Source organism: Equus quagga, chromosome 1, assembly GCF_021613505.1.
Source record: "Equus quagga isolate Etosha38 chromosome 1, UCLA_HA_Equagga_1.0, whole genome shotgun sequence".
NCBI lineage: Eukaryota > Metazoa > Chordata > Mammalia > Perissodactyla > Equidae > Equus > Equus quagga.
The window spans coordinates 1,217,810-1,240,355 of record NC_060267.1 but is presented as its reverse complement, the minus strand read 5'-3'; the positions used below and the strand labels follow the sequence as shown (position 1 = coordinate 1,240,355).

Sequence of the window (22,546 nt, the reverse complement as noted above, 5' to 3'; positions counted from 1 at the left end):
GACAACTTGAGTCAGAAAGTGAAGTGAAGCAGCGAGCAAACCGCCAAGGAGGAGAGGTCTGCACGAGAGGACTTGCGAGAAGGGGGTCAAAACTTACAAACTCCTGGTTATAAGACAAGTACGTGCTGGGGGTGAAACGGACAGTGTGGTGACTGTAGTTAACAACCCTAGCAAATCGCATATTTGAAAACTGCTAAGAGAGTGGATCTTAAAAGTTCTCATCACAAGAAAAAAAACCATCACTATGTGAGGTAATGGATTTAACCAAACATTGTGGTGATCATTTCGCGATATGTACATATATCGAATCATTACGTTGCACACCTGAAGCCTAGGCAATGTTGTATGTCAGTTATAGCTCAGTAACACTGTAAAAAATTTTTTAAATGCACACTGATCATGCATTAAATATATGCTGTTGCTATACAATTTTTGAAAAGATTTAAAAAATATTTATAATTTTGGATTTTGTTCAGAATAAAATATTCAATTTGTTCTTGTGGGAAAAACAAAGAAAAGGATTCACAAAACACCTGGGACAAAGAACAAACTCTACAGTCGATTCCGCGGTTGTGGGAAGGCGGGAAGGCCCAGGTCTGCTGCTGACAGGCTCCTCTCTCAGATAAACTTTGTGATAACTTCACAAGCTCTGTGCGTCCGCTCCCGACCTCTGGAATCTCCCAGATGCGTCACAAATTAGGCCAGTTCAAAGGTCGTGTATTGTGAGAACTTGTTAATTTTTTAAGGAAACATATAGAAATTGTGTTTTTGTGATAAGCATATTTTTAAAAACCTTAATCCTGAAAATGCCATTTGGATTCCTAATGCCTAACGAATATAATTTTTCAACATTAAAAACTATATATATACATAATTTACTCTGTCAAATGGTTAAAGGAGAAATGACATGATTATCTCAATAAATAATTTAACCAAATCTCATACATATTTTAAATCAAAACCTTACTAATAGAATTTTGTTAGCTCTCTGCTGGGGCATCCACTCTGGGTGGCAGCAAAGGATGAGGGCGCTCGAAGAGCACAGTCTTCCTAGTGAGTTGAAGAGGCAGAGACTGGAATTTGGGGAGGCTGAGGCAGAGTCTGTAAGACAGAGTCCTGTGGAGGAAAAGCTACCTAGAGAACCAGAGGTCCACACGTCTGCATTAGGTCCCTGAGCTCTTGGCTAAACTCTCGGTAATGCCCCTGGAGGGTGAGATTCCATGATGAAGGGCAAAAAGTAAATATAGGTTGGGCTGCCAGATTTAGCAAATAAAAACAGGGTACCCAGTTAAATTTGAATTTCAGGTAAACAACAAATACGCGTTTAGTATCAGTATGCCCCAACCGTGTTTCACCTGGTGACCCTAATTACTGGAGAATAAACTGAAGGTCACCAGAATAAAATATTCAATTTGTTCTTGTGGGAAAAACAAAGAAAAGGATTCATAAAACACCTGGGACAAAGAACAAACTCTACAGTCGGTTCCGCGGTTGTGGGAAGGCGGGAAGGCCCAGGTCTGCTGCTGACAGGCTCCTCTCTCAGATAAACTTTGTGATAACTTCACAAGCACTGTGCGTCCGCTCCCGACCTCTGGAATCTCCCAGATGCGTCACAAATTAGGCCAGTTCAAAGGTCGTGTATTGTGAGAACTTGTTAATTTTTTAAGGAAACATATAGAAATTGTGTTTTTGTGATAAGCATATTTTTAAATGCCCTTGGCTGGGAGATGTACAGTTCCGACTAACCTGGGTGGAGGAACAGAGTGGACCCTGGAGAATTCAGTTACACTTCAGCATATCGACTCCTTAGGGACTAAACCAGCCTTAGGTTACAGGTCAAGCAAGACCCAGCCAACAAAGTCTACAGGGACTAGATGAGGTCCCCAAGGCAGTCAGCGTAGATGGGAAAGAGGAGAGGTGGAAGGCTGAGCCCTTGGGGCTCCAGTGTTAAGAAGTCTGGGAAAAAAGAGGAAATCAGTGGAGGAAAATAAGAAGTGACCAGTCAGGTGTGAAGAAAACCGAGAGTATAGTGACCTGGAAGTGAAGTGGAGGTTTCTCAGGGAGAAGGATGAGGACAACTGTGCCGCAGGCTCCTGAGGTCGCCCGCTGGATGTTGTGATGACAAGTCATCGGTGATGTGGACGAGAGCAGCGCCAGTGGAGTCTTGGGGGCAAGACCCTGGTTGCAGTGGGTTATTCAAGGCAGAAGGGGAGAGGAATTGGAGAGAGCAAGAATAGATAACTCCCTTGAGGGATTTTGCTACTAAAAGTAACAGAGAAACGGGACAGTAGCTATAGAAGGGACGGGAACCAAAAGAGTTATTTATTTACTTTTAATGGAGAAGTAATACAATGTTTAGCATCTTATAAGAGTAATCCAGTGAGGAAGAAAAATATAGTGCCGGAGGAGGAGGAGGAGTTTCCTGGACCGACGTCTTCGCATATGCGTCAAAGAGGCTGGCAGTGCTGGCCTCAGACAGGTGCGTGGATCGCCCATCTCTAGCAAGAGTCAGAAAGACGATGGACATGGGTGCAGAAGCCGCCACGGGGCAAATGTGCAGCCAGAGCCTAAAGTTTTCTTCTGAGTCTTCAGTTTTCTTAAGGAACTAGGAAGGAAGGTCATGATCTGAGGGCAAGGATGGAGGAGGAAGTTCATTAAGGGCTTGACAAGACAGGAGACGTGGAAAATGGTTGTTTAGGAAAGTTGAATGGTGAATGGAGCAGGGGAATACAGTGGGATCGCCAGGCAGCCTTGGCTCTTTGATGTTGGTGGTTGTGAATTTAATTACAGGGTGGCGCCCTCTCCTTCAGCCACAGGCTGTGCAGAGCATGTGGAGAGTCAGATTTAATCAGCATTGTGTTTTTCCAAGTTAACATGAGAGAGAGGCAAAGGAATTGAGGGAACATGCGCAGAAATGATGACAGTGGTTGTCACAGGCTTTAAGACGGGAGAGGAGGGACGTGAACGGGAGGAGGGTACTAAGACCAACGGTCTGAAGTCCTGACGAGGTCAGAGGATTGTTAAAGCTGAACTTTAGAGGGAGGGAGGGGAAAGACAAGAGGTGGAGATGTGAGGTGGAGATAAGGAAGGAGTGGCAATTATTGGTAATAGATAACAAGACTCACAATATGACTGTGGGAGTGGGTGGCTGGGGCAGGGTAAGGGACAAAATCCCTGGAGAACAGGAATTCAAAGAAACTGAGCGATCGGGCTCTTGGAAGAACCATATTGGCTTATGACGAAACTACCAAGAATTTAGACAGGAGAAGTGTTGGGGAGAATGACGCGGAGCCATGAAACGAAGGCTTTTGATTTGATCAATTTCTTCTGATCAACAGGATGTCAACGTAAATACGAGAGGCCAAGACACTTGATGTGTTGGCAAAAACCCAGCCAAACACATTCTGACAAGATGTTCTCAGTTCTAGCTGATCCTCAGAGGGTTGATGCTGCGGCGAGAAATAAAGGTTAGTTATCTGACACTACCCACGGGCAGGCCTCCCAGAGGGAGCTGACTTCCTGCAGGGCGGGACTGTTTGGCAAACATCCTGAGAGAAGACTGGGGTGGATGCACAGGACCAGAGGCCAAGGCTGCACACACCAGACACTTGAAATTGCAGGACTTGTGCCTGAACTCCTGTTCCTGCCAAGGAGGATCTGGTACTGCTCCAACCGTGAATGCTAAGACAGAACTGGGGAGGTCCAGCAAGGCTTGGACCCCAGGAGCTCATCACCCCAGAGCTGACGCTGCTGCTTCCTTAGGCATGCAGCTTCTTAGCCCAGAGTGTAGACTGCAGTCTTGCTAGACGACTTTGCAAGGTCCAGGGAGCCACAGGCAGAGGGGCGACTGCCCAGCTGCTCCTCTCCAGCTTCGGTAAGTGTCGTGTGCTGGTATCAGTTCATTCAGCCTGTGTGCGCTCGATCAGCAAACATTATCGAACTCCCCTCTTTCCTTCTTCCTAGCTTTGTATTTCAAGAACAGAAAGATATATTTTTTCCCTAACCACCCATCCAGTATCCTGATGAGAGTGATTTGTTTTGTAAGTGTTCGAGGAACTGGCCTGGGAAGTTCAGTAGAAGAAAGAGACAAAGCGTGAAGAGATTTGCAGCACCAGCAACGGGTGGATAAGGTGGACGGCAAGCACGCGTTTCCACCATGTGGAACATGCACCCATCCTACTCCAAAGTCATGGCAGACGTCAGAGACTCTTACCTGCTGATTCACTCCCAGAAGAGCGGTCACACAGCGCTCCAGAGAGCCACGGCAGTTGGCTGGAGTTAGCACCAGACACCCTCCTCTGCGCTAAGGTGTGCAGCTTTGAGCAGGACACTCAGAGGACGGATCTGGGCTCCAACACTGCCCCAGGCCAGTGCAACCCACCTGAAATTTTATTTAAAACAACAACAACAATTTTTTGAAGATCTATTCACTTGCCCCATAGATGCATAGACTAATAGGATCTAACACCCTTTTGGCTTCTACTTCACTGCCACCAGTCTCATATTAACAGTGTTGGCTCAATTGCTGATGATCTTTAAAGCCGAATATAATTCAAACCATGGTTTTGTAATGCTTAATTCCACCACAAAACCGAGCAATTATGAAATTACTGACAAAAAGGAGATACTGTAATGTAGGACAGTGATGTGGATTCTAAAGCCAAACAGATGTGAATTTGTATCAAATTACCATCTCTTTGACCTTTAGTAAGTTTCATAACATTCCCAAGCTTCCATTTCTTTTCTACAGAATGGTGACGATAATCCTGACAACCTTGAGGGTAATTTTGATCTATCATGAAAATTAATGTTATATGTAAAGTATCTAGAACAGAATTAGTGCCCAAGTGGTGATAACTATCACTATGAGTGTATAAGTACCGTACACTCCAGGTCATGTGCAATTTTCTGGCGTCCAGGGCAGAATTCTCCGCTCCCTGTCGTTAGCCAAAAAAAAAAACTTCAGGCAGCTGCTTCCATGTGGGTTTCTGATCATGTGGGTCACGGTTAGAAAGCTTGGCTGCCCTGACCCAAACTTTGACAGCTTCGCAACCTGTTCCACAAATGGGTCACAGTATTCTTTTTCTCTTTTAGTGGGAAAAGAAAAGGATGGAAATTTAATGTTGAATGCTGCAATTTGTTAGCCTTTCCATTTCTTATAAACTTATGACCTTCCAGAAGGAAGCAGCTACGCTGACTGCAACCACAACTACACTTGTGTACAATCCTTAAACTATAGATTGTGTCCCCAGCCAATTATCCTAGTCCCCAAATAAAGACAGGGTTATCACCACGTTTTCCCAAAGCCAAAACACTCTAAAGCCACAGAGAAGACATCCCCACTGCTGGAGAGACTCTCCTGAACCAGGGAAAAAGAGGTAGAAATATCCCAGCTTCTCCCTTTCACCCACCCTCCAATCTCCCAGCAGTCCCGTCTGTGGGCTTTGCTCAGCAGGGTCACCTGACCAGAGAGCCGGACAGGACAGCAGGTAACACGAGCAAGCCAGGGCTGGGGCAGGGGCAGGAGCTGATCTGAGGACCAACAGGAAAACAGCTGATGCACAGCCTTCTTCAGTTCCTTGGAAAGATGAGCTCTTTCCAGCATCAAGATATGGCACGTTCTGTGACCTCTGCCTGGAATTCCTCTCCCGCCACTGTTCACCGGCTGCCTCTTTCTCCTTCTTCAGGTCCCAGCTTAAATATCACCTCCTCAGAGAGGTCTTCCCTGATTATCAAGGTAGAGTAGGTCTCCCCTATCATTCTTTCTTTAAAACCCTCTCTTCTTACTAAACTTTATAATTATAAATAAACACCTGTGTTTAATCTCTACCTATCCAAGGGCAAGATGTACCTGTTTGGCTTCCTATGCATTACCAGAACCTAGCACAGTGCCTAGCATGGAGTTAGCACTCAGTAGAAAGCCGCCACAGAGCCGGCCTTGATGGCCTAGTGGTTGGCGTTCTGCGTGCTCCACTTTGGTGGCCCAGGTTCAGTTCCCAGGCGTGGAACCACACCCCTCTCGTCTGTCAGCAGCCATGCTGTGGTGGCGGCTCACACAGAGGAGCTAGAAGAACTTAGAACTAGACACAACTATCTACTGGGGCTTTAGAGGAGAGAAAAAAGGGAAGACAACTGGCAACAGATGTCAGTGAAGAGCGAATCTTCCCCCGCAAAAAAAAAAGGTAGACATAATTATTTCTATCTATTATTTCTAATGATAATGGAATAATCAGATGGAGATGTCAGCCCTGTCTGGAGTATATGTTAATTTCTTTCTGATGCCGTTGTCTACTTTTTTCTTCCTAATATTTAGTTAACACAAGTTGTGTGTTCCAGTTCCATAATACTTTTTAAACAAACATTGTCTAGAATACCAAATTTCCACATCTTGAGGCTTAGAAGGCCATTAGAGGAAAGATGACACATTCCTTGAACTGTCAAAACAAAAACTATGTCGGCAAACTTGGAATAAACAGATTCTTTTCATCAAATGATCTGTAACTGAAAAGAGAAGAATGCATACAGGAGAGCGATTTATCATCCGCGAGATCCACTTATGTTCCCCACATTCTGGTTTGGATCTTTTGATTTTCATTCTTTAAAGCAGTTGAGTGATACCTTTTCCTTGACATTTACCAGGAGATCGTCATCAATTTTCTTCTAGGACCAATTTATTTTTTCCTCAGTAAAATTCAGCTCCCTTTTCTTTCTTAGCATTTTATTCTTCCTGCTTCGCATGGAGCAGAGGAAAGCCCCATCCTTGTAGATGAGATAAATGTAGACTCCACATAAGGACGGGCTGTTTTGTTTTAGTCACCAAGGTTCCCAGGCTTCCCGGCCAGTCTGCCATAATCTCCCCATGTCATCACAGGCAGGGAAGAATTCCTGCATGCTCAGGACGTGAGGAGTTAGGAAGGCCAGCAGGCTAACCGCTGGGGGCATGGGGCCCTAGGGTGACCATCTGGGGGCAATCAGCATGTATGGAACTTAAAGGTCCACTTCCACATTTATTTTTGTCATCGCTCTAAGATTTAGTCATCGAGCATTTATTAAATGGCTACTGTGTACAGACACTATGATAGAGCTGGAGATTCAATTGTGAGCAAGCTGTGGTTCCTGGTCTCAGGGACTCGCTGAGCAGTACAGGGAGACGGGCAGGTGACAGATTCTTATGATTCATTCTGTCAAGTGCGCTGAGAAAGGTAAGTCCAAAGCACTGTGGGAAAAGGTCCCTAACCCACCTCGGGCAACTATGAGGTGGGGATGTCAGAGCAAAGGCTTCCTGGAGGAAGTGACATTTGAGCTGAAAGATGAGCAGATGTTGCACAGACAAAGAGTGGAAGAAGCTTCCAGAAAAAAAGAAACAGCACGGGCAGAAGTTCATAGCAATGTGTTGTGGGGGTATCATAAGTGGTTTAGGGCCAGCGCCAGGGCAGGGAAGGGGGCGGAGATGGGCTGAAGATGTGAGCGCAGACAGGCTGCTGACAGGTTCCACAGCAGGGAGAGCCCATGCTTTACGAGCAGGTCCTCCTGAACGAACTAAGGTGAGAGGAACTGAAAACAGACAGTGGAAAGAAGACGGACTTTTGGAGTCAGGCAACTTGGATTTGAAACTTGGTCCTGTCACTACTTTGTGATCTTGGGCAAAATTACTAAGCCTCTCTAAGCCTCATTTGTTTCATCAATAAAATGGAAACAGATCATAATATTATCTGCTCTAAAGGATTATCATTAGGATGGAATGATAAAGAATGCATGGCGCCCAGCACGACACATGCCATCATGTTAAACCTCAGCTATGGTGGGGTAAATTGCTATCATCAAGAGCACCCACGCAAAGCCTTGAGTCACACAGCTGCGAGAGCGCAGAGTAGACTCTGGTACGGCTCTAGTCACCAGAGAGACGTTCTCCCGTCTGGACCTGTCGCTGGGTCTCTTTGGCTCTTTTGTTTTAATAGCAATGTATATGTTTCACAATTGGGTGCTACTCCACTGCTCAATAGACACGTTGTTTGGAAGTGAATTATTACATCTCCAGCCTCATATTCATTTCATTTCCTTCATGCCACAGAACTTTTGAGCTAAAAGAGGCTGTGGAATTCATCTGCGGAAGCTGGGGACAGAGGACCATGTTGGAACAGAAATGCCTGTCAGTGGGGGATGGCTAAGCAAGCTTGTGTCTCTGTGCTGTGAAATTCTACACAGTGGCTACAAGGAAGGAGATTGCTCTTTCTGCTGACACAGCCAGATGTCCGAGACCTACTGTTAATGAAAAGCAAGCTGCATAAAGATATTTGCGGAATGATACCGTCATTTTTTGTAGAAAAATACACATACACATGTGTAAGCAACATAACATGCTTTCTACAGTTACGTGTACAGTGTATAAATGCATAGAAAACTCTGGAAGGGTGCACACTGGAATGAGAAGAGAGGCTGTAGGTGGTCACGCAGGACGGTGTGTCCGGGAGGAGTTGAGGGGGAGAGTAGTCCATGGAGATATTAGCCTTTCCAGAAACATTTTAATTTTTCACAGGTAATGTTCTTTTTGTTTCTATAATTCAAAATTTGTTTTCAAAACAGAAACAAAGACAGAGCAAGCGCTGGGGCTGCATGAAACTGGCTCAGATGCTGGCTCCGCAACTTGTCTGTGATCCGGGGGAAGACTTGACCCTCGATCTCAGCTTCTTCACCAAAACATCTTGCAGGTTTGTCATAAAGACTGAACGTAAACTCTTTGGACGTTATCTCTGCTCCCAGGTGTTGGTTTTCTTTCCCCTACTCTGAGTCTAATGGCTTTTTCTTTATTTTATTTTATTTTATTTTTACACATGAGAAAACCAAATACAAAGTAATTAAGTCGCTTCCTCAAAGTGACCCAGTTGGTTAATGTGAGAGCCAGGGCTGTATGTGGGGTCTCTTCTATCACAATCAATTGGCATTAAATCCCTAGGGAGTGGGGTTACTGTGTTTGCTGTGGCTGTTTCTGCCAGTGAGTCCATGTGGCAGGTGTGTTTGCAGATGTGTGATGGGGGCAGCGTTGGACCCACTGCACAGAGAAGGGCCAGGCAGGGAGGGTGGGTGGACCTGCAAGGTTCCGTCTGACTGTTCTCTGACGCTGCTGTCAAGGAAGCCTAGCAGCAAATATCAGGGACCGACCGCAAGGGGCCCATAGGTACCAGGCAAAGACAGCCAACAGCACAGGGATGCGGGCAAAACGGGCTGCTGACAGTCTTTCTGGCTACCTAGAATCTGCCTCTTCGTGTTTGGGTAATCGCTCTGATTTGTGAGGCAGAGAGTGCCACCCATTGCACCATAGAAAATGACAGACACGTCCTGGTTGCCGTTCCCATGAGGATGTTCAGAGAGCTGGGCTCCAGCAGTCAGAGGCACCGTCCTCATCAGGCTCCACTCGCTCAGAGCTCCAGGGATGGCTTCCAGGCCTATGGGGAGTTACCCACCAGTGCTGTCATCACTAATTTCAACTAAAGCCCTGAGTTTGAATTTTAACTGTCACAGACTCCAGGTGGGCCTGTGACTGTTACTACTTTGTTGAGTGCAAACAAAGGGGATTTTGTGTTCTGAAGCCATCGCATGGGAGCAAGACCTCAGCAGGCTGTGGGTCAGGGAGCTATGCCATGCGCTCCATGCGTCCAGGGGACCAGCCCCGAGGGAACCGGGCTGTAGCTGGCTGCACCCCCACCCCAGGAAAGCGGGCACTTCCAGGGAACCTCCAGGGAATGACTGGACCCCTGGTTAACTTTCTGAGAAGAATTCATGACTAAGTGGTATTTTCATCTTCCTCTCCTCCAGTTTTGGCCCTTTTTGTGTTTGTCCATGGTGCCTGAAGACTCTGCTTTCTGGACCAAGGCCTGAGAATTTACTTCAGTGTCTACGTGGGAGTCCAGGCTGGCCGTCTGTATTTTTGTGATGAATGGGCATCCTAACCACTGGAACATTCTTGAACTGAGTTGCTTCTTTCCATCTTGCAGACAGAAGGACAAACATCTCTCCTACTCTTCTGAGGCAACGCTTCAGATCCGCTCAGCCTCACCACCTCTTGTCTCAGCACCAGCAGTTCCGATGGCTCCTGCTGTCAGCGCCTCCCCTTGAGCTGCAGCTCGTGCCTCTCATCTCCCACCCAGGGGGGTGTTGATGCCAGACACAGAGGCCCAGGACGCTGCTGTGGCTCACACAGGGAACACTGAAGTGAGGTGGGGAGTTAACGCCCCACGAGGAGACTTTCAACAGAAGGAGACAGTTAGTGGATAGATTCTCCTTCCTTTCTCCCTGCAGGTGGACAGTTTTGAGGTGCGGCTTTGTGACTTCCTGGAGAATGATCCTGTCCACTTGAACAATCAGTCTGACGTGGCAGCTGCCAACCCCCCGTGTCTCCTATTGGCTCCTCCTTTGCTGCTTCGCGCCCGTGTCCCTCACAGCTGGAAATGCGTTCCTAATCAGGTGGAAGTACCATAGCTCCTTGCCTCAGGCTCTGCTTTCTCAGTAGCCCAGGCTAAGACAACACCACAGAATTCACAGACAAAACCATGCCAATTTCAGCATCATTAGTAGCTTTTCGTCATGTAGGAATCCTTCCTGGCGTCTCACTCGGTTGTATCCTAAATGTGTGACATTGGGAAAGTCACCTAATCTCTCTGAGCCTCATATTCTTCAGGGTAATGTGGCGATAACAATAATGCGCGTCTCATGAAGAGTTGGAGGAATTGAGAGAAACTTGATACGGGCCGGTGCTTGTCATGTAGTGAACGCTCAGTGTCAGCTGCCATTGTTATCATTATGAAAATCAGTCCTATTGGCAACATGACGGAGCTCTAGGGGAGACGGCAAAAGGAAAGGGCGTCCACTTACAGGTACTTTAGGGAGGTTGGAAAGGTGTGCCTGCACACCTGTGAGCACGTGTTCACGTTACACAATAAGGCCTCGAGGGTCCATTCCATCATCCAAAGAAGGCCGGATTTAGAAATGGAACCTAGACCCCTTCTGGAGTCAGACTTCCACGCCACGGTGAAAGGATCCCGCTGAGCGGTCGAGCATTTTGAAGGGCTGTGTAGGTTTAAACTGAATCAGGACCAGAGTGGTCCCAGGTTTTGACATTTCCTTCTGTGGCTTCCCGCTCAGCGTGCTGGCACCGCCGAGGGACGCCCGGCCTCTCTCCGTGATCCTGAGCTGTGCCTGGGCTCCGCACAGGAGATGGCCTGCCTCTCACAGCTGGCCGTCCTTTGATCCCGGAGTTTCAATCGTGTTATGTTTGGCTTTTGCTTGCTGATGAAGAGATGTATATGGATTTCATTTTCTTTAGTCTCTGGCTGCCAAAGATCTTGGTGTTTGTAATATTCTTGGGCAACTAGATCAACTACAACCACGTTTTTGCTGGGCGGTTTTCACGGTAGTGGGAAGTCAGAAGTGATTCGTAGGCTCCTAAATCTTGGGCTTTGTTTAACATGTAATTTTTATGGCCAGTGAGACTGAGTAAGGTCCTAATATTTCAGAACTTCATATAGGAGGCAAGCTAGAATGAAAAATGACACTGTCCGCCAGCCAAACCCAGCCACTGCATAACGCATCTTCTCAGAAAATCATCCTGACCCTCCTCCAAGCTCACTTTTGTCCTCCAGGTTCGGAATCCTTGTTAAATGAACTTCTGGGGCTTATTTTTATTTGGTAGTGCAGCAAATATAAAATGTCCTCCACACTACCCACAAACATGCAGACCAGATGTCGATCCCTCAGGACCCTAACTGGTGTTTTCTCCCTGATGACCGCTTAGCCCGCTAGAGAACGGAAAACGAAATCCAAGTTTTACTCTAAGTATGGAACCTCAGCCTGGTCCTAGCATTTCGAGTCTCTTTGGGTAACTCAGTCCCTGCTCAGAAACTGCAGTGAATGTTTCCAATCCCCTTTTGCTCTGCTCAGAGACGGCATCTGGGTGGGGTGAGTAATATAGCTGTGGTTTGGGTGGCAAGGTGGGGTCCTCAAATCTATGCTGGTCTCAGAATCCCTCTGGTTGCAGATGCACAGCAGCTGGAAGCAGCTGCTCGCTAGACGGCCTTGGGCCGCACGCAGACTCCTGCAGCAGACGTCAGGATCTCTGCCCAGGAGCCCGTCCGGGAGGGATGTGCTGCCTTGGCAGCTGAGAATGGTCAGCTGACAGTCTCTGGCCCACAGCTTCTCCAGGATCTGCTTCAGCTGCAGAAAGACATCTTACCAAGGTCCCAGCCTTCCCAGGGCAGCCCTTCTCCGGCCCTGATGGAGGCGGGGGAGAAAGACCTGGCCAGCGTGGTGGGTCACAGCACAACACAGGTGGCCAGTCTCCCTCCAGAGTCCCCTGGGGGGCCGAGGCTTTGCTGGGTCTCATCACAATCTCATCAACTCCTCCCCTGGCCCAATCCTGCTTCCATCCCCATTCTTCACAGATATGGATTCCTAATAAGCATCTCGCACCCCAAACTCTGTCTCAGCATCTACTTCCAGAGCAGCCAACTTACAGAGCTCATCTCTTCTCCCGTCTTCTGCTGTGACATCCATGCTGTCACTGTGCGACGTGGGAGTGGACTCTGCAGGCTCTTCCCGATGGCCCCCAGTCTCTCTGTGCACAGCGGATACATGGTACCCGCCCCACGCTCTGGGCCTCCCGTCCTGTGGGATACTTCTAAAGACAGTCCTGAAGCTCTGCTTGGAGTCTGGTAAAGGAGGGCAGGACCTGGCCTCTCACCTCCCTGATTTCTCTCTCCCTCTCTTATTACTCACAAAATCCCTCAAGTCAGGAGGAGCAGCCTTTTGGCTTCTCTTTGTCCCTTTTCTCTTCTCCATCCTGGACACAGAGCAAGATTCTACGACCTGGTTCACCAAGTCTGTCTCTTGATATGATAAAGGTAGGTGTTAAATTCAGGAAATATTTTCTTTTCTTAATAAAGTCTGACCTCCAGATCTACTGTCTTATTGTATATTTGAAAAGCCTATTTTGAATGCCAGGAGCTCCACACTGATTCTTTCTTTCTCTGCATTTCCACATGACAGTCTAAACTCCTACCTTCTTCCTCTCTCGTAGGTTAATGGCCTTGCCCCCAAGACAACTTTTAATAGTAATTTTAGTAGGGGTTGTAACCAATCCTTCATGTAAATACATTCTCTCCACTGATTTTTAGGCCTCCCACACAGGTCCTTAGAGGAGGCAAGAGGCATGCAGGAGCCGCACTCCATCCTGTCCCATGTCTACCTGCTCTACCCGGGGACCGTCCCCCTGGGGGCAGAAGGGAATACCCTCTATTTCACTGCAGTCCCATCACCATCTGACCCGTGGCTTGATCTCTGTGTTCTCTGCCTGGATGTCTCAGGAAAAGCTTCAGCCTTTCAGAGTTCTTCTCTTTCCCTGCCCCTCCCAGCTGGCACTAAAAGAAGGGGCGGGGAGGTCCCCGGACCACCCTCCAGTGTGGGCTCCCCGCTGATGGGCCATGTGGTTGCTGGCCTGGATTGCTCCCTGGCCCTGTGGTCACTGAGGTGCAGCTGGAACGGTCACAGTTTGTGAGGACACGCGTCAGCACCCACTCCTGGAACCTGCTTCCCGTCACCAGTTTCTGGGGTGGGAGACCCTGCGCTGCTCTCTGACCCTGGGCCTCGGCCGCTCTCTGGCCTCGTTGGTGCCCTGCTTACTCTTCCGCGTGTGTCTGCCGCCTTGAGCACCAGGAACCCGGGTGCAGCCAAGGCACATGGACCTGGCCTTCTCGTGCCACTGCCACCTCCGTGCCCTGTGGCCCCACACCACCCAGGTGTGACAATTAGCCCCAAACTGGCCCCCTCCCAGAGGCCTGCAGCCTCCCCCATCACACCCAGACCAAGGGTGCTGGCCACGAACCCTGCTGTTTTCAATGCTTCCTGCTCTAGGTGTTTCTGAAAGTACTTCCTCCCACCGGCTCTCTCGAGGTGCCTCCATGCTCCCAGTCCTGGGAGAAAAGGCCGCCCGCTGACCGCCTGCCTCCCTGTGCTGTGTGTCCTCCTGTAATCCCGACTTCCTCCACGACCCGTCCCAAGTCCCGTCCAGACAGACAGACAGCGAGAGACTTCAGAGAGGTGTCTCCCTTTCGCAAAGGAAGGAATTTACATTCCAGACATTCAGGCCTGATTCTCTGCACACGAATAAAGCTAAAAGAAATGAAAAACCACTTATTTCTCAGCAAAACTTAGCTTCTGAGATTATCTTGTTTCAATCTCAAACAAATAGATAAGCAACAGTCTCCTGTGCTGACAGACAGGGACCCTTCTCCTGAAGCACTTGGGCCCTATTCCTCACAGTGTGAGACGTTGCCAGTTAACAAGATTTATGAGACATGGAAATGTATCTGAACATAATTCAAAGGAATGTTGTACCTGTTGTATAACAAGAAGAATAAATTTGACAGCAATTCCCTCTGCTGTAGTGAGCATACTTTGTATATATTATCTCATTTAATTTTCATCATAACCCTGTGGGAAAAGTATTGTTATCTCAATTTTGGAAATGATACGTGAGGCCCAGGAGAGCAAACCGCCTTGCCTGAGGTCACGTGACTAACAAGAGGTGGACCAGGTTCCGTCTGTCTGACTCCAAGCCCCTTGCTCTGACCGCTGTGGTTGCTCCGTCTGAAAAGAATTGGCTACAAAACAAGATTTTGAGGATGCAGAGCTCTCATTTGGTGACGACTTTTCTGGCTCTGTGCTTGAGAACCAAACTCTGAGGCGGCTGTGTGGCTCTGCTTCCTCGTCCGTCCAGTGGAGGTAACGGTGCCCGGGCCCACAGGGCGCTGAGAGGTGGAGATGCGTTCAGCCGAGGCACAGCGATGGCTCCCTGACTGCAGGCCGTCGCCAGTACGGAAGTCTCAGGATGAGGTCATCTTCACATCAGGCTGAAGATTTAAAATCAAATGTAAAAAAATGGGTGTTCAATTTGGGGCATTCATAAATATTTGAACTGCATCCTATTGTTTCTTTTTCCCCTTTATCTCTTAGAAATTAGCTTCCATTCAACTGTGGGAGGGAAAATCCTGCAGTGAACGTTTAGGGAGATTTGAAGCTCTGAGTGTATTGGCCCATCACAAATACCCCTGTGTTTTAATCTGTTTGTGGCTTTGCTCTGTGCTGGAGAAGCAGCAGCTCTGACGAAAAGGGGAAATCTGGACACAGGAGGCAGCAGGGAGAGCACCACGTGGAGATGAAGGCAGAGGCTGGGGTGATGCTCCCACAAGCCGAGGAAGACCAAAGATTGCCAGCCAACCACCAGGAAAAAGGCCCTCAGAAAGAACCCTGACAGCATCCTGGTCGTGGACTTCCGGGCTCCAGAACAGTGAGACAATCACTTTCCGTTGCTGAAGCTGCCCAGGGTGTGAGAATGTGTTACCGCAGCCCCAGGACACTGACACGGAAAACGAGGAGGACAAGAGCCTGCTCCAAAATGTGTAACTTGGAGATTTTATTCTTATCTAATAAAATTAGTTAATTTTATTCTTATCTAAAAAATTTTATGCTTATCTAAAAAGTTAAATGCTGCAATCAAAATCAAGGGAGGTCAACAGTTTATCCAGAAAAGTTACTAAAGATAAAGCATATAAATGACAGATAATTCCTCATGGGATTTCAAAGAACTCTACTGTTAAAAATTTAATAGTTAACAGTTTTCAAATGACTTCTGATGCAGCTTTTAGGAATTGTTCGTTAAAATAATTAGAAACAATAGAGAAGAAAGTGTCATAATCACAATAATACTAAGATCTCAGACCCGCAGTCAACCTTCCGCCAAAATCTAGTCTACACAGAGACCACAAGCTGAGGGACTGGATTAAGACTCCATTTCAAGTCTATACATGTTTCCTCCTGACCCTGAGGAGGCTGTGGCCTGAACGGGGGCGAGAGGACGCCCCATTTCTCCAGCGCGGGGTCCTCACCATAGGACAAGTGCATAGCCACACGCCTCCAGATCACCATTGGCTTTCTCCCGTCCCAGTCAGTGTCTAACTTTTCACATTCACTCAGAAACTGAATTTCTTGAATGTAACAGGGCAGAAATGAGGCGAGATGAATCAGCAGGGGTGGATGCATGCTCCCGGGTGGCTTTTTCATGGGGTTTGTGGAAGGGCTGCTGACGACTATTCTAGATGTTTCCGCCTCTGGGCACAGGCGAGGCCACTTTCATGGTCAATGAGATGCAGGCAGAGGCGATGGCGGCACTCCTGGGGAAGCTCGGAAAGCCAGGGTGTGGCCCACACGCTCTTCCCCTTCCCGCTGCCACGCGCTAGAGGAAGCTCAGCTTGCCATGGAGCCTGCATCAGCCCGGGGCCCTGAGTGACTGCGACAAGCGGGGCTCACTGACAGCCCGCCCTCAATGCGGAGAACGAGCAAGAAAACTAACAAAACAACAGCTTCCCTTGTGCTGAACCACCAAGGGTCACGGCTGCCTTACTGCGGAAGGACCCAGCCCCGGCCACACACAGCTGGAGGAAGAGCCGGGAGGAGCCCCCACATTCGTTCTGGCATGGCGACTTCTTATGAACCACCCTGGTTCAGAGAATATAAGACCAAGATTCTCGTTCTGTTTCCTCTTCAAATTACACCCAGCCGCGATGCAGTGAGGCCTAGCAGATGGCATTAGCCGATCAGAGGACTTCCATAATAAAACACCAACGTGGAGGTGCCCCATGTTCTCCTGTGAACCACCCTCCAGAATCACATTCCTGGGGAAAATTAAAGATTAAGAGGTAGCCACTGCCCGTCGGGTGCTCGCGAGGGGTCCAGGAGCCACGAAGGGCTGGGGTCTGCTGCCGCCTCCTCCTCCTCCGCATTCCAGCACCCTGGGACACCTGTCGAGCCTGACCTGCTACCCCAGCAGCAGGGCTGCCCCATACCCTTGTGCGCTCTGGCCCTGGGCCTGACCCCTGCGGCTGCACAGCTGGCCTGCTGGGAGGGAGCCAGGCTGTGCTGCCATGCAGGCCGTGGGCTCTGGGTGGCAGGTGAAACGCACTGGTTTCGAACTTCTGATGTCTCTCAAGCCGCTTTAGCCACAGTATCCCCAGTATTTACTGTGACAAAATTTGATGAAGAGGGAAATGCTATTTCTTTTGAAGGGAGAAAACTGACTTATATCAAGAATTAGGCCTTCAAGCCATAGCTGTGAGGTCCCAGCATTCAATGGCACCACAACCAGGAACAATAGGATCATCATGAGGATGGAGTATTTGCAAGCTGTGATAACCCGGAGTGTCTTCAGATATTAGATTATAGTAATTCAAACTTAGAGCAGTGGCTATTCCGGGACTCCCTTCACAGTTGGCTGGAGAGGGTCGACTTGTCACACACCCTCTCCCGTTTGCATTTAGAGCTGTAGAGGCACTCCTGAGGTATCGGCGGAAACTTAGCATCTTGCAGCCGCTGAGCCTCGAGACACTGGAAGCTTCAGTGGATCCCAAACAGCCTTCTGTAGACAGCAAACTGCACAGTGTACTACAAAATGGCAAAAGTCTACCAGAGGTAGAAATGGATATTAAAATTTCTAAAGAGTCGCTTTTGGAGGTCTTGGAGGAAGAGGGGTTGCTGGAAGAGTTCTGTCTGACAAGATGGAGTGACCCGCAAGTCTCTGAAGAGAGCCGCGCTGGGGCTGACGGCACAGAAGACGTGGAACTGCTGTTGGAACACTGCTACCGAGCGGCTGAGGATCTCCGCAGCGCAGCCCGCGAACTTCGGGGCTGACTGACGGTTCACAAAGAATTACGTTCTTCAGTCTGGACAGCACCGTAGCGAGATGACGAGGAGGAGCCTGCAGCTGACCGTGGGAACCTGCTCTGTTCCACTCTGTGGACTAACGGCAGTTGCTTTTGGAGTGAATTTGGAGTCTTGCCTCGAAGAGGACCGTAGAGTGTCTGGCTGGTTACAGGAATCCCGGTCGTGGGAAGCGGCCTCGTCTGGAGGCGTTTGCTGTCATTCTTGGACGACAGCTCGAAGCTCCTTTGCCCCCTGGGATGGTCTTTACCTAAAAAGACCCTCCAGGCAGAGAGAAGGATGGAAACAAAACACAGCTTCCGGCCGGGTGGACTCAGATCAAGCAGGAGCGTCCTCACGCACTGTCCACCGTTAGGAACAGCCCAGCGGGAACTGAATTGTTTTTTTATGCTAGTCCAGGAAACTTCAGATACTCTTTTATTATTTCCTTTCATAGAGTCAGAGTCTTGATAAAAATCACGGATACTTGAATTATAATGTCTGCTGGTAAAAATACTGTGGCAGTCACAATCCTGGAACTTAATTGCATTTTCAGAATTCTGAGTAAAGAAGCAAGCTGCTTGCTTTGTAAAAAGCCAAAACTCTATTTCCTACAAAATTAAAACGCCATTTTAATAGACATGATGTGAGGCATGGAGGGGTTAACTTAACAAGAGTAGATTGTTGGCCAGCCTCAGTGGCCTAGTGGTTAAATTTGGTGCGCTCCACTTCGATGGCCCGGGTTCGGTTCCCGGGCACAGACTTACACCACTTGTCTGTCAGTGGTTCTGCTGTGGCAGCGACCCACATGCAAAAAGAGGAAGACTGGCAATAGATGTTAGCTCAGGGTGAATCTTCTCCAGCAAAAAAAGAGAGAAAAGAATAGATTGATGTATAGATTTTATTTAATTTATACATATCAAGAAGAGCGAGATTTCATGCCAAAGGAAGCCTGGAAACTTCACGCAGCCCCAGTTCGAGATCAGGCAGCCGTAGTTTGAGTCAGTACAGAGAGTCACGTTCTTTTGAATTTCCTGACTCTCACGTGACTGAAAAGCTAGCAAAATATATAATAAAGTTAAAACAAACTCTAGAATTTTGTGCTTTAAATCAATCCTTGATAAACCTTCTTTTCTTGCATTTGCCCCCTTGTAATATAAGGTGAATAAAAAGAAGGAAATGGTAGTTTAACATCAGCTTTATATGGATTCCAGTTACTTAAGATTTCACTTTCTCGACCCCTGAAACTATTTTTCTTTCCAGCTACTGGAGCAGTGCTTTTGTTCCTATCACTGAACCTCCGGGTAAATGGACCCCTAAACCTCCTGATATGACATATGAGGGCATCAGGCATCCCCAGCATCAGCAGGGGATGCATTTCTTTTATTATGACTACAATCGTGGTGCCAGAGCTGCTCTGGATGCTGTGGAATCTTCCACATATGCTGCTTCTGGAGCCAGCATGACTGTAATGTTCTGCTGAAACTGTACTTAACCTCCAGAAAATATTAAAAAAGCGGTTAAGATGTTAAGTAGGATCGCAGCTTTGAGACTACAAATATTAGCCATTTGTTTTAAACAATGGGTTTTGTTTTAAACCCAAGTCTGATTGAGAACATAACAAGGGTCACAGTTCTGGAGTTTATTAATCCTCTTGTAGGAAGCCCAGCAGTCAGCTTTTGAGGTGCTGTGTACAGACTGGCGATGCTGAGGCAGAAGTGACGTTCCCTCGTTGGCTGTGGCCTCCGCTATCTCTCCTGGGATGGGGGTGGTTCCTTCCAGGCCTCACAAGCTGAAGAAGTCTCTCTGCGACCCATCTCGTCATGAGCCTCCTGAAGAGTTAACGGGACATACCAGGTTGACACAGACCCTCCCCAAACCCACTAAAAGCAAAAGAAACACCTCAGGATCTCAGAATTTGGTGTGGCCAACGATCATAGCCGACTCTCACAGTATCTTCTAAGATGGAGTCGGCCCTAGAAGGAACCATGACTTCAGCCTCCCCAGAATGCCAGCCAGATTCGGTTGTCTATTGTCTGTCACATGCCGCGTCTGCTGGACCGGGGCTGGGGTGAGGGCGGAATTCACCTGCACAGACTCTCTCCTCTGTCAGAGGCTGGCGTTGAGCCCTCGCTGAGCCTTCCTTTCACAACTGATGAAATCTGCCATTTCGCCCGCTCACGGCCTCAGTTCCCACACGTCTAGCGCCCTGGCACCACAAGGAGAGCAGGTTCGCCCAGAGAGAGTGCTTGCCCATCTCTGCAAGGGAGCTTTCTCGCCCTGTTCGCCAGGGGCTGTTGCCACCCCTCTCACCAGAGAATTAACAGGCTTGGGAACGCCCCCTCCTTGGAAGGCGTCCCCCCCCTCACACTTGGTTGAGTGCTCTCCTTTCCCTGTCATCTAATTCTTCAGTCAGCTGGCCCCGCTTACAAAGACTCTGCAGCCGGTCCTTGCAGTTAGAAGTCAACAGCTAAGCCATTCGTCCTCCTTCTTGATAAATGCGGCAAAGCATTCACACACCTTCCACATAAAGAAACAATCTCATCGTTAAAAAAATCCACAACATCCCTAAAAATGGGCAGAAAACATGGGTAGAAAATTCCCAGAACAAATACAGACGACCAGTAAGTATGCAAAAATGTTCAATCTTAATGCAACGTATATAATAACATAAATATAATAAATTTTGCCAATACATTTAGAAAATACTAAGAAAATTTATTTTCAGTGTTGGGGAGGGACACGAGCATGCAGAACACGGTGAATTGGTACAAATGAGTGGATAAAATGAATGAATAGCTGAATGAATGTAGAGAAGCTTTCAAAAGCTTGTTGACCATTTATGTTAAGAACGTTTAAAAAGTTTTAGCCCCTTGTCTCAGTAATTCAGCTACTAGGAATTTATAACAAAGATTTAATCAGAGATGTGAACAAAGATGCTCAGCACAGTATTGTTTATAATGGTGAAAAATAAAGAATAAATTAGAAACAAAATAAAGAGTTAATAAGTCATAATATATTCATAAGGTGGAATATTTTATAACCCATATAAATGGCATATAAAAAGAATTTTTACTTTGGAAAAAACCCTGACTTTACTTTTCATTTTGAAATAAATGTTTCACTTATAGAAAAGTTGTAACAATAGTACAAAGAATGTTCATAAACCATTTACCTAGATTAAAGAGTTTTAACATTTTGTCCAGATTTTAATGTTTTTGTCTTTATTCTCCGTGTGTGTATAAATACGTTTCTCCCACCAGGACCATTTGAGAGTAAGTTCCATATTCACGCCCCCTCACCCCGTTTACTTCAGTCGGTCTTTCCTAAGACAGGAATGTCCTTTTACACAATCACAGCATACATACCAAATTCAGGAAATTTAACATGACGCAATTCTGTGATCTACTCCACAATCTGTGTTGCAATGTCATCAGTTTTCCCAATTGTGTCCTTTATAGCAATTTTTCCCCAGTCGGGGATGACATGTTACATTTTAGCTGTCACATCTCTCTAGACTTTTTTGATGTGGAAGCTTCTTCAGCCTTTCTTATCTTTTATGACACTGATACTTCTGAAGAGTACAGGAAATTATTTTGTTGAATGTTTCTCAATTTGTGTTTATCCAGTGTTTCCTCATGATTGGATTCAGATTATGCATTTTTGGCTAAGGTGTCACATTATTGATGTATCATTCTCAGGAAATTGCTCCTTATTGTTGACATTATTTTGATTATTTGATTAAGGAGTTAGCTACCATATTCACCTTTTTTCCTTTTGAAATTAATAAGTAACTTGTAGGAAAACACTTTGGGATGTTGTAAATATCCTGTTTGTGATCAAACCTCCCGCTGTTGGAAGACCAATTGCCTGAATCCCTTCTTACTATTACAGTTGCAAAATGGTGATTTTCTGACGTCATCCTTTCTTCATTGTTTCTATATTTATTAGCCAGCCTTCTGCCATAAAGAAGACCTGCCTCTCCTTCCTTATCTACAGCACTCGTTTGGTGTCTCACAGCCAGAACCTGGGCTCTCTGCTCACGGTCTCATGAGGCTGGAATCCAGGCATCCCCAGGGCTGTGCTTCCCGCCTGGAGTCAGAGGTCCTCTCTCAAGCTCATGCAGGCTGTTGGCTGATTCAGTTCCGTGCGGGTAAAGACTGAGGTCTCTCTTTTCTTGCTGGTTGTCAACTGGGCCCGTTTTCAGCTCTCCTAGGAACCACTGCTGTCCCACATGTGGTCCTCTCCACGGTTGTTTGCTCCTTCAGGGCCAGCAGGAGACTCTCCCTTGTCTGCGCTGATGAAGTCGTATACAGCGCAACCCGAGGACGGAAGAAACTCTCCCATCACCTTGCTCATATTGATGCGGGCTCGGGAGCCGAAGAGTTGAAAGAAAGATATGTTGGACTCTCAAGATCTGGCAATAGTGCTCCTTTATTCAGAGAACAACATGGGAACAGGACCCATAGGCAGTGAGAGCTGTAGGTGTGGGGACAGGACCCACGGGCGGTGAAGGGCTGCAGGGGTGGGGACAGGACCCATGGGCAGTGAAGGGCTGCAGGCATGGGGACAGGACCCATGGGCAGTGAAGGGCTGCAGGCGTGGGGACAGGACCCATGGGCAGTGAAGGGCTGCAGGCGTGGGGACAGGACCCATGGGCAGTGAGAGCTGCAGCGTGGGGACAGGGCCCATGGGCAGTGAGAGCTGCAGCGTGGGGACAGGACATGTGGGCAGTGAAGGGCTGCAGGCATGGGGACAGGACCCATGGGCAGTGAAGGGCTGCAGGCATGGGGACATGACCCAT

General features: G+C 47.7%; 1 pseudogene; it reads left to right on the top strand.

Annotated features, from left to right (window-relative positions):
* Positions 1-22,546, top strand: part of LOC124245431 (magnesium transporter MRS2 homolog, mitochondrial-like) — an 81,167-nt pseudogene that overhangs the window by 30,234 nt on the left and 28,387 nt on the right.